Consider the following 10,804-nt stretch of genomic DNA (forward strand, 5'->3'; position numbering starts at 1 on the left):
TTGGAATGTGCTTGCATTATAAAATTAGAACTTCTGAACCCATTGTGTTGCTCAGTTTTCAAATTCATAAAATAAGAAGGACACTTGGCTTTCATTACAAATTTAGTGTGATTATTTGGAAATAAAAAATTTGAATTATGAATCACATGAAATCCTTCAAATGCAAATATTTCAAAATAGCAATATTGTCGGGCACTTTATGAGGCAAATTAGAAAGATAATGTCTCAAAGCCAAGATTTTGAAAAAAGCAATTAATTTGTATTAATTACAGATATATACCAGTAAAAATATTGTTTATTATTCAGTATGTGTTGGAGGTTGGTTATTATTAGATTTTTATTAAGCATGTATTTATTAAGCAATAGTATATATTTTTTCAACCTATGCTATTTTCTATGAACAAACCATGATTTGTTATCCGAAAGATACAGCTGTAACTGTGCTATTTTAGGAAAATAAATAAGATCACCTCCCTGTGTCCCCCACCCCTTTCCTCTCTCCCTCCTTCCCTTTCTTTCTTACTCCTTCCCTCCTTTTCTGTCTTCTTTTCTTCTCTCATCTCATCTCTATCCTTTTCTTTTCCTTTCCTTTCTCTATCCCACGAAATGTCCATGTGCACAGGCATGATGAATGCCTCATCCTGTGAATAAACTGGCAGTGTTGATCTACAGCTGTATGCAGACTACATCTTTCTTCTGAAGCTGCAAGGCACACATTTAAACTCAAATCTCAGAGATTGCAGCACCTAGATTGCAGTACAAATTGGTATGACCAACCAGACCCAGCAACCATCGATCTTCATTCTTCCTGCCACCCTGTAAACTGAAACCTTTTGTAGCAAGAGGTAACTAAAATTCTGAAGTCGACTTGCAATAAAGGAAAGCAGCAACTTTAAGATTGGACTGAAATATCTGACAGCTCTCTGAAACAAAACAAAAACAAAATGTACCCAGGTTTCAGTTACGCTCTATTTGGTTTCTTTTCTTGTTAAATAAGTGCTGGCATATAGCTCATTAGACATCTTATGGGCAGCCCCACAAAGATGTGGGCAGTACAATTTAGAGTAAATGGGAGGTGTATAATTCAGCATTTACGCTTCTGGATAAATCAGGTTTCAGCATATGAGATGTTTGCCATATACTTCAAATATTCTTATTTCCCTAGCTGCTGGCTCAAATTTGAATTTAAACAGGCATATAAACAATACATGAGGAAAAAAATCCCAAGTTTTTCTATAACAATTTCCATTAATAATGAAACCTTGTTTGAGGCAGGCAGTAAAGTAAAACTAGAGAACTTGTTTCCCTGATTAATTCCTTTACTTTGGATGTGGACAGGAGAACTGCATCCAGGAGGCTCAAACCAGAAGATCATCCGTTTAGTCCATTCCCAGGCGGTTCTAAAATATTTTTACTTACTCTTGGAGACATTAAGTGTTACTCAGAGAATGCATTTTTAATAGAGAGGGCTTCAGCAGATTCTCTTTACTTGGTATCTCATCATTTCTGACCTGCAGATGGCCTTTCCTAACACGATGTGCCCAAACCCAGTGATCACATGTCTCCAAGAGTAAATTGTCCTGAGTCTCTTAAATGAGCAGGAAGGGGAATAGAGGCGGCTGCAAATTTTTCTTCTATCAAGAAAAACAACGAACAAACAGAAACTAAAGTGTCTCTTATTTGAGAATCACTTCTTCTCCCTCGAAGGCAATCAGAATGTTGCAGAATGTGATTTCCATCCACAGTTATCAAAATGAGGTTCACCATTAAGTATCAACAAGCAAAATAAAACAACATACTGTCATTTGCCAACTAAACTGCCAAAGATTTACAAATGAATAACTAATTTACTCAGTGCTGGTAATGTTATGATGGTAATAACATTGCTACCTGTAGTAGAATACTGGCAAAAAATAGTAGGAGCCATTCTACTATCTGAATATATACCCCTGGCAATGTGACTTTGCAACTCCTCTCATCAAGAGGTGGAGTATATTGGCCCTCCTCTTGAATCTGGGCTGGGCTTGTGACTTGCTTTGACCAACGGAATATGGTAGAAGTGATGTTTGTGCCAAACATAAACTTATTTTTATGTCTGCGTAGAAAATCCTGGAAGGCTTTCTCTCTTTTTTCTGCCCTTGGCGCGGTAGAGAATCACCTGTCACTGCTCCTTCAGATCACTCGTCATTACCTTACTGAGTGATGGAGCCTGTTATTAAACCCATTCTCATCCTTCAGATCCAGGTTAAAAATATTGGTTTCTCCTATTTTCTCTCTGAGAGGCCGATTTCTGTTGGTCAACTCCAGGTATAGCTTACTGTTTCGAATAAACATTTTAACCAAACCCTATAATTTGTGCAGGGCCAGACTAGGATGGGGCAAGTAAGGCAAGTGAGCCCCTTATCTCAGCTGCAAAATGTAAGGAGGCATCAAAAACACATTTATCAAAAAACGTTATTGTTTAATGCAATACTTCAAAAAGTTGAAATTAATGCAAAAATTGAACAAAATAGCAAAATTTTAGGTAAAGACAGGATGAGTGTGAGACCACATAGCATAATCTTTGGACTAAGTACGTCTAAATTCCGTGTCTTAATTTTGCCACTTTTTACTGTAAGACCTTGGAGGATTTATTTACCTTCTCCAAATGTGTTTTCTCATCTATATAATGTAGCTACTACTTTCACTGGGTCATTTAAAAAATTAAATAAGATGAGCCATCCAAGTGTTTAGCATGTCCTTATCACATTACTACTCAGTAAATGTACTGATTTCTCATTCTTTTTTCTAGGTGTGTATTTTTTCCTTTTGAAGCTTATCATTCACTGAACAAATCTTTTTTGGGTACCTATCAATGTTCTTGGGATTGCTCTTAGCAGTGTTTTTGAAATTATGCTATAATGGTAAGCAAAAACAGGCATGGGCCTTGAGATCAAGGAGCTTACATTCCCATGGGAAAGATAGACATTAATCAAATAATCGCAAACTCCCATTCAAAAACACAGTGTGATAAGCATATAATGGAGGCATTATACGTAATTAGGCAATACTTCCTGCGTAAGTGCCAATCTGAGATAGGTACACTAATAATCAGGTGAAATGGAGAGAAAAGTAGCATTCCTAGATAGAGAATGGTCCTTTGCAAATGGTTGAATAAAGGAGTGCTTGAAGACATTGGGAGAGGTCAACAATGTCAGTTGCTCTAAGAATGTCCATTTCATTGGTCACCTTAGGGAGAGCTGTGATTCTATGTTTGACTTAAGTGAAGAAAGAAAGGGAGATGACAAATGGACCTATGAAACAGCAGTACTTCTATTACAGAGAGCGGTTTATTTTGTTGTTGTTGTAGTTGTTTCCCCCCCTTCCCCCCCCCCAGGGTTCTAGACAGAGATAGGATAGGAAACTGAAGGAAAGTTTTTCTTTTGTTGATTGTTTGCTGAGGAAAGAGACTTGATAATGTTTAAAAATCACAGCAGGAAGTTTTCATACCAGAGGGAGGGATTAAATACACAATGGAGAGGAAAAGTAATCAATTCAGTCAAATGCTTATGAGGGAAGAAGGGAATAAGTTTCAAATCACCATCTGTAGACAGGTGGAGAGGTAATAAATCCCCAGTTATGATGCAGAGAAGGGTAGGATGGTTGCAAATATAGGTGATTTGTGTTGGGTTGTGCAGAGACAGAGAACAGATTTGCATCATAAAATCAGAGGTGTCCTTTTCTCATTATCACTCTCCTGTGATCACGTAGTGAGTTCAGTTTCAGACCCAAGTACAAGAATGCAATCTTCTGTATACCATTCTGCCAAGTGACCAGGGGCTTCCCTTGGTCTTTGAGTCATCCAGTGTGGAACTGGGAAGGAGACTCCCCATGAGGTAGTCATGGTGGCAAAGGAAAAATTCCTGGCATTTGTAATTGTATTCATTTTCTATTGCTGCTATAATAATTTACTACAAATTTAGTGGTTTAAATAAGACAAATGTATTATTTTACTGTTCTGTAGATTAGAAGACTAACACAGATCTCACTAGGCTAAGATCAAGATGTTGGTGGGTTGCATTCCTTTCTGGAGGCTCCAGGGAAGAATTTATTTCCTTGCCTTTTCCAGCTTCTAGAGGCTGCCTGCTCTACTTGCCTCTTGATTCCCTTTCTCTATCTTCAAAAACCAGCAATATTGGCCAGGATCCTTCTAACACTGCCATCTCTCTGGCTCTTTCTTTTAATTGTCTTATCTACCTTTAAGGACTCTTGTGATTGCTTTGGGCCCACCTGACTAACTCAGGATAGTCTCCCTATTTTAAAGTCAGTTGATGAGTAACTTTAATTGTTTCTGAACCTTAATTCCCCTTTTCTCATGGATCATAACTTATTCACAGGTTCTGGGGATTAATATTTGAACATCTTTTTATTCATTTTTTTTGAAGGGGTGGTTATTCTACTTATCACAGTAACATAATGGTAGATTATCTGAGACTTTGGGTTCAAACTGTGCAATATTTCTTTTTTTTTTTTTTTTTGCAGTCAATAAGAAATTTACTTGTTTTAAAAAAATCCAAATGCTGGCATTGTCTAGAAAAATTTAACAGGTTTATTTATAATTGTTATAAAGCTGAACTGCTGAAACTTGTTCACTGAAACATTTTGACTTGCATTAATGCTTTATGTCCTCGCATTTATATTAAAAATTCACACACAAATGAAAATGGAAAAACTGCCAATACCTGATTTCTGTCCCCTATTTTTCCACCTGCAATCATATACTTAGGTACCTTTTGACCCCACGGGGGGAAAAAAAAAAATCTAACGTCCAGAACTACCAATAACAGGAAGATAATTTTTTTTTTTTTTTAAAGAATGAAATGTTTCCCATCATAGTGGATTCTTTAGCACGTTCTCCACGTATGTGGCGTGCTAGCTGTATGTCTTTTGGCATAATTGTTACACGTTTGGCATGGATAGCACACAGGTTGGTGTCTTCAAAACGGCCAACCAGATAGGCCTCACTTGCCTCCTGCAAAGCACTAATAGCTGCACGCTGGAAGCGCAGATCTGTTTTGAAGTCCTGAGCAATTTCCCACACCAGACGCTGGAAGGGAAGTTTGCCAATCAGAAGTTCCCTGGACTTCTGATAACGTCTAATTTCACGAGTGCCATGGTACCAGGCCTGTAACGATGAGGTTTCTTCACCCCTCCAGTAGAGGGCGCACTCTTGCGAGCGGCTTTTGTAGCCAGTTGCTTACTCGGTGCTTTACCACCGGTCGATTTGCGGGCAGTCTGCTTTGTAAGAGCCATGGTATAGCGACCTCCTTACTTAGCCCCCTCCTCCTTCTGCTGGAGCTCAGCGAGCTAGAGGCGGCGCTGGCGTCGGAGAGCGACAGTGGCCCGGCGGCGGCGGCGGCAGCGAACACAATTGAAAGATGGTTGACACCGAGTCTATCCCTCAACACACCTTCTTCTTTCATGAGGTCTCTTGACGCAAGTGCTGAGAAGGCAGGCTGCTCAGCTATCACAAACTCAGATCCAATATTTCCAGGCATTTAAATGGCAACAATTGCAGGGTCTTTAGGATCACTTATCTAGCACTTCTGAGTAGCAAACCCCTTCTCAATCAACTCTCCTGACTTGAGATCCTAGTCTTCTTCTCCACTACTTTCACAACTTCCAGCCCCTCTGTATTACTCCACAAGAACTCTTTGCCTTCTCTGGCAGTCTCCATAGATTACAAATCAGACTCAGTGGTACTTAAATGATTAGGAAAACTGTCTTCCTCTTTCTTGAAACCTGTGAGAGCTCTGTCATTTGAAACCCAGTGATTTGGCTGTCCACAACTTACAAAGGAATAAATAGGGATAGGACATTGGCATTCTGATTCTGTCCTGGGGAAGTCATCATCCCTCACACCTATATCCAGAATGGGTTGAACAGAATGGGTTGAATGACTTCTTCTGAAACAGCAAAAAGAAATAAACCAAAAACCCAAATGTAATCTGATCCATCTTTTGTTAAGGGTCTTTCTTCTCTTTTTGACATATAATATAAAGGATTTTGGGGGAAAGATTACAGATACCAGGAGGCTACTCAAAGTCATATTCAGGCTAAAATTGTCTATTTTTTTAATATCAAAGACTAATTATAGTAATTGATGCAATGCTGTGCTCTAAACTTACAATTTTCTTTTAGGAAACAGAACCATTGGCAAATACTCTAACCTCTCATGGAGTGTTAGACTAAATTATCCTTAGAAATCATTGATACAGTACATTGAGGGAGAAGGGACATTTGCTTATCTCCCTATTAATCCTCAGGCCTTGGAATAATGTCCCCTACATCCTGTGAAGCAGGACAGAAGACTTGATATGCTTGACTTTTAAATTAAAGAGATTCTTTAAAAGGAGAGGGAGGGTGGGAGGGAGATGCAAGAGGGAGGAGATATGGGGATATATGTATATGTATAGCTGATTCACTTTGTTATAAAGCAGAAACTAACACACCATTGTAAAGCAATTATACTCCAATAAAGATGTTAAAAAAAAACACATTTCGGAGGACTAAATAAATATACTTCTGGTTAAATGTAAAAAAAAAAAAAAAAAAAAACGGAGAGAGGATGTAATGGAAAGCAGTTAGAGTTGAGCATAGGCCATAAAGATGAGCTGTTGGCTCCTGGAAGCAGCATCTAGAGAGACTGTCAGTACTCAGGATTTGTATATGGTTCTGTTTAGAGTTTGAGAGGCAAACATGGCCTGCAGAAATCTTTGGTGGAACTGCTACCCAGAGCCAAAAGAGAAGGTTTATTCATCGCTCTAATGTATTAAACATTAATTTTTAATATCTAAGAAATAATTATTCATTCAAAACATTTTTTAGGTTCCTATCTTGGTTCAGGCTTTGTGGCAAGTGCCTAGAGATACAAAAAGGACTGAAACGTGTTTGAAGGTTAAGAACGTTGAAGGATAAATGTAGAAATCTAAAACATCATTGTAGTGAGATGTGTTTTGATGAGTTTTAAAAAACACCAGGAGACATTTGTCAGGCACATAAATGGGGATGGAGATGATCCCTTCACCCATGACTGGAGGGGTTAATTCCAAGCAGAGTAACTGACATTGGGAAAGGCCAGGGGGAGGGGGTGCAGTACACCCGTGTGCAAGGAATTATAACAATGGCTGTTACATAAGATCCAAGTGGAAGTAGGGACAGTAAGTATTGAAAATGAAAAGATGGTAACTACCAGCACGTAGAGGGTATTCTAAGACTTGTGACAGAGTGTTGAAATAAATCATTTGTGAATCAATTTTACAACTTTAACTTATATACATAGTCCATGGACTGTTTGCTTTGATACTTTCTTTAAGGCAACCCAGCTTTTCAATTGTATAAACTTATTTCAAAAATCTTGTATTAGTCCCATAAATAGAAAATTAGTACCTCTTGCTGTAAATTATAAATGGGAAGTAAGGTCTCAAAACTTCTTAAAAAATCACCATTAAAGGCTAATCAGACACAATTATCTGCCAAGTAGAGTCTTAGGATTAATTGTAGGTGTCATTCATGGAATTAGCTTAGGATGGTAAGAGAAGCCAATATGGTGGAGAAGATAATGAAGTCGACGTTTGGTGTGATGCTTTTGAAAGGCCAATGTTTGGGCACTTAAAAAGAAGTTCAGCACCAAAGACAGGCCTAGAAGTTTAGCTCAGGGTCACAACAAGTTACAGGAGGAAGTTGACATTCCAAGAGTGGAGGACCATAAAGTTTTGTGAAGTTATAAATAGTCATTGGGCAGATTCATCTAAGTAATCAGCATTACCTAAACTAGAAAAGACTAAGAATATTGGTTTTTCTTTTTTGCTTTCCTTCTTTTTTTTCCCCCTATGTTCCAGTTCAACATTAACCAAAATTATCCTCCATCACCCAAGGCAGAATTGATAAGAAAGATAAATTTTTTCTTTGGGTCATGCCCTTCTAATGTCACACTTCTGCTTCATGGTGATGACTTTCTTTTCTCCCTTCCTTTCTTCCTTGGTGTCCCAAGTTCCATGGCTGGATTCTGTCCTGGGACTGTCATGTGTGTTACATGTATGTTGAAGTTGCCCTACATGTTCGGTTCCTACCCCAACAGATTCCTGTAGGAACTGCCTCGTATCACATTAGAAATAATGTTTGCCTATATTACATATCTTTAAGGCCTCACTCCCTCTAATAATAAGTTAATCCTAGGTGGAATAAGTATTTGAGAGTCATGGTAATATGATCATATATTAGTGTAAAAGGCATATCTTACATAAGCAAAAGCAAGAATATTTTAATGATGACTTTCTGGAGGCAGTATTTTTACTCTTCTGATCCAACCTATCATTGACATTAAATGCCAGTGAATTTCAAAACAAATGTTTTGCAAGAGGTCATGTTCTGCTCTTTCAGTCTGTGGTGTCGGAGAATTTCAGCCCAATTTGATACTCATTTGAGTTGTAAGATTTTTCTCTTTGACTAAGATAGTGGTTAGTGAGTATGCCGGATCTGCTTCTGATACCATCAACAATTTGGGACTTGCAACAAAACAATGACAATGGAAAGAATGCTCGCTAGATTGAGGAGGACAAATCAGGGGATGAATTTTCCAGGCTAAAGTCAAGATTGTCAAGGAATGTAGAAGCAGTATCCTCAAGCAGTCCAGAGGGCTTACGGCACAGTACAACATGTAACACGCAACAGTATCTAATAAAACAGACAACTCATATGGTAATAGAAGAGCTTGAGGCTGGTGGGATTAGGCCAGATAAGAGTGCAATAGTATGTGAACTCAAGCAGTCCAGAGGGCTTACGGCATGGTACAACATGTAACACGCAACAGTATCTAATAAAACAGACAACTCTTATGGTAATAGAAGAGCTTGAGGCTGGTGGGATTAGGCCAGATAAGAGTGCAATAGTATGTGAACTCTCCTGTATACTGTGTCCCTTCTATATCCCGCACTATTTTAACTTTGCATTTGATTTGCCCTCATTTATAGGTTGCATTGTAAGTGTTCCAAAACTTTTCCTCTTTGGAATATCTTTACCTCACATTCTAAGATACTCTTTCCAAAGGCACAACAAAGGTACCTTTTTTGCTATTTCCCCTGCAGCATTTGGCCCAGTGCTTTGCACATAGACTATACCCCATAGATTATGGTAGTTTGATGATTTAAGTAATTTTCTTTGTAAAGTACTAAAAAGTCTTACCCAACACACTGAGTAGAGATATAGATGTAAGGGAATCAGTTTGACAATAGCCAAAGCCTGTAATAGACAATGCATTTTAAAAAAATGTGATGCTATTGAATTTAGAATAAATTGGGAGAAATAATTCACTTTTATGGTGGATTAAGACAGTTCTACTAATGAGACATAGAAATGTTGATGATGTTCTTCTAAAGTGTGATTGGATAAAAGTAATAGAGTTGGCAATAAATCAGTTTTGAAGAAGGAAAAATAACCATAAAAATTTAGTACGACATAAATATATCTGTTATTGAAAAAGATTAGTTCTGAGATTATGATTAATATAGTCAATTATTTGATTTCAGGGTTTTTTAAATCTCTATTGTTCTGAGATTAGCCAATGAATTTAATAAAATTTTATATTTTTATAAAAATATTAAAAATTTTTTATATTTTTTATCCCAAGCAATGAAACTGCAACATGATACAAGAGTAAAAATGCAGGGTCAGAGTTAAGAAAAATAATGAGAATCTCCAAAGACAAGAGACCCAGAGGCTAGTTTCCCCTCTATTATAAAGTACTGTGAGCTTTGAGGCAAACCATCTTTGGTCTGGGGGGGTTTTGGATCTATCTTCAGTAATAATGCAAAGAGATTTATTGACCTCCAAATTTATTCCAGACAATTTTGAGGCAGGTAACCATTAACTTGAAATATTCTTAGCTTTAAAAGTTCCTTTCCATATTTAGATTTTTATTATTTTACTACCTATAACTGTGGTTTGTAATATTCTAACCTACTAAAGCTGTGTTTCAAAAGAAATGTGACACAGAATCACAATATATAAACCAGATCAAAGCAGTGAGTCAGGCGTGGAGGACTTATTCTCCATCTGTCTGATAATCCCTTCCAAACTTCCTCCTATACTAGTCTCAAAGAACTCTATGGTATAGTCAACTACAATTTAATACGAATTTGATTGACCTAGACTACACTCATCAATATTAGTTTAACAGAGAAAAAAAGAGTAAATAAAGTAGATGTAATATGTAAATCCTTTGCTCCAAATCTATCAATGTTTTCGCTTTGACCACATCTATTCTCATCTTCTTTTTCTGGCCTTCAAGGTAGTCCAGAATTTGGCCTTACTTTCCCTGGATTAACTGAATTTACTACTAATCCCCAGCCCTATGCTGAAATATTTAGATCTATTTTCTCTGCCTTAAAAAGTAGGCACTGATTCTTGCTACAATACATCTGATCAGATGAATCCATTATTTTATGAATATCATCTCCGTTCTCTTCCTAGTTTTTTTTCAGGATCAAGTATCAGTCCCTTCTTGACTGACTTCTTCCAACTCTGCTGTATTTAAAGTTTTAATAAATTAAGTACTAAATCTTATATTGCTTTGTGTTACTTGCCATTATTTTATGTATAGCTCTTTTGACTCCTGGACTATTCTCTTGATGGCCATGTATAATCAACTGAGAAAACCTCTTAAATTTTTCTATCCTTTTAAACTAAATTTGCCTACATAATCAAAACCCTTTCGAACTGCCAGAGTTTACATAGTGCTTAAGGCTTGGTGGTGCCTCCATTTTTG

At 37.3% G+C, this 10,804-nt stretch overlaps 1 pseudogene; it reads right to left on the reverse strand.

Moving 5' to 3' along the window:
- Positions 1-4,585: 4,585 nt before the first annotated feature.
- LOC118891030 lies at positions 4,586-5,305 on the reverse strand (annotated as a pseudogene).
- Between the last annotated feature and the right edge of the window lie 5,499 nt (positions 5,306-10,804).

The sequence above is a fragment of the Balaenoptera musculus genome, chromosome 2, assembly GCF_009873245.2.
Source record: "Balaenoptera musculus isolate JJ_BM4_2016_0621 chromosome 2, mBalMus1.pri.v3, whole genome shotgun sequence".
Classification (NCBI taxonomy): domain Eukaryota; kingdom Metazoa; phylum Chordata; class Mammalia; order Artiodactyla; family Balaenopteridae; genus Balaenoptera; species Balaenoptera musculus.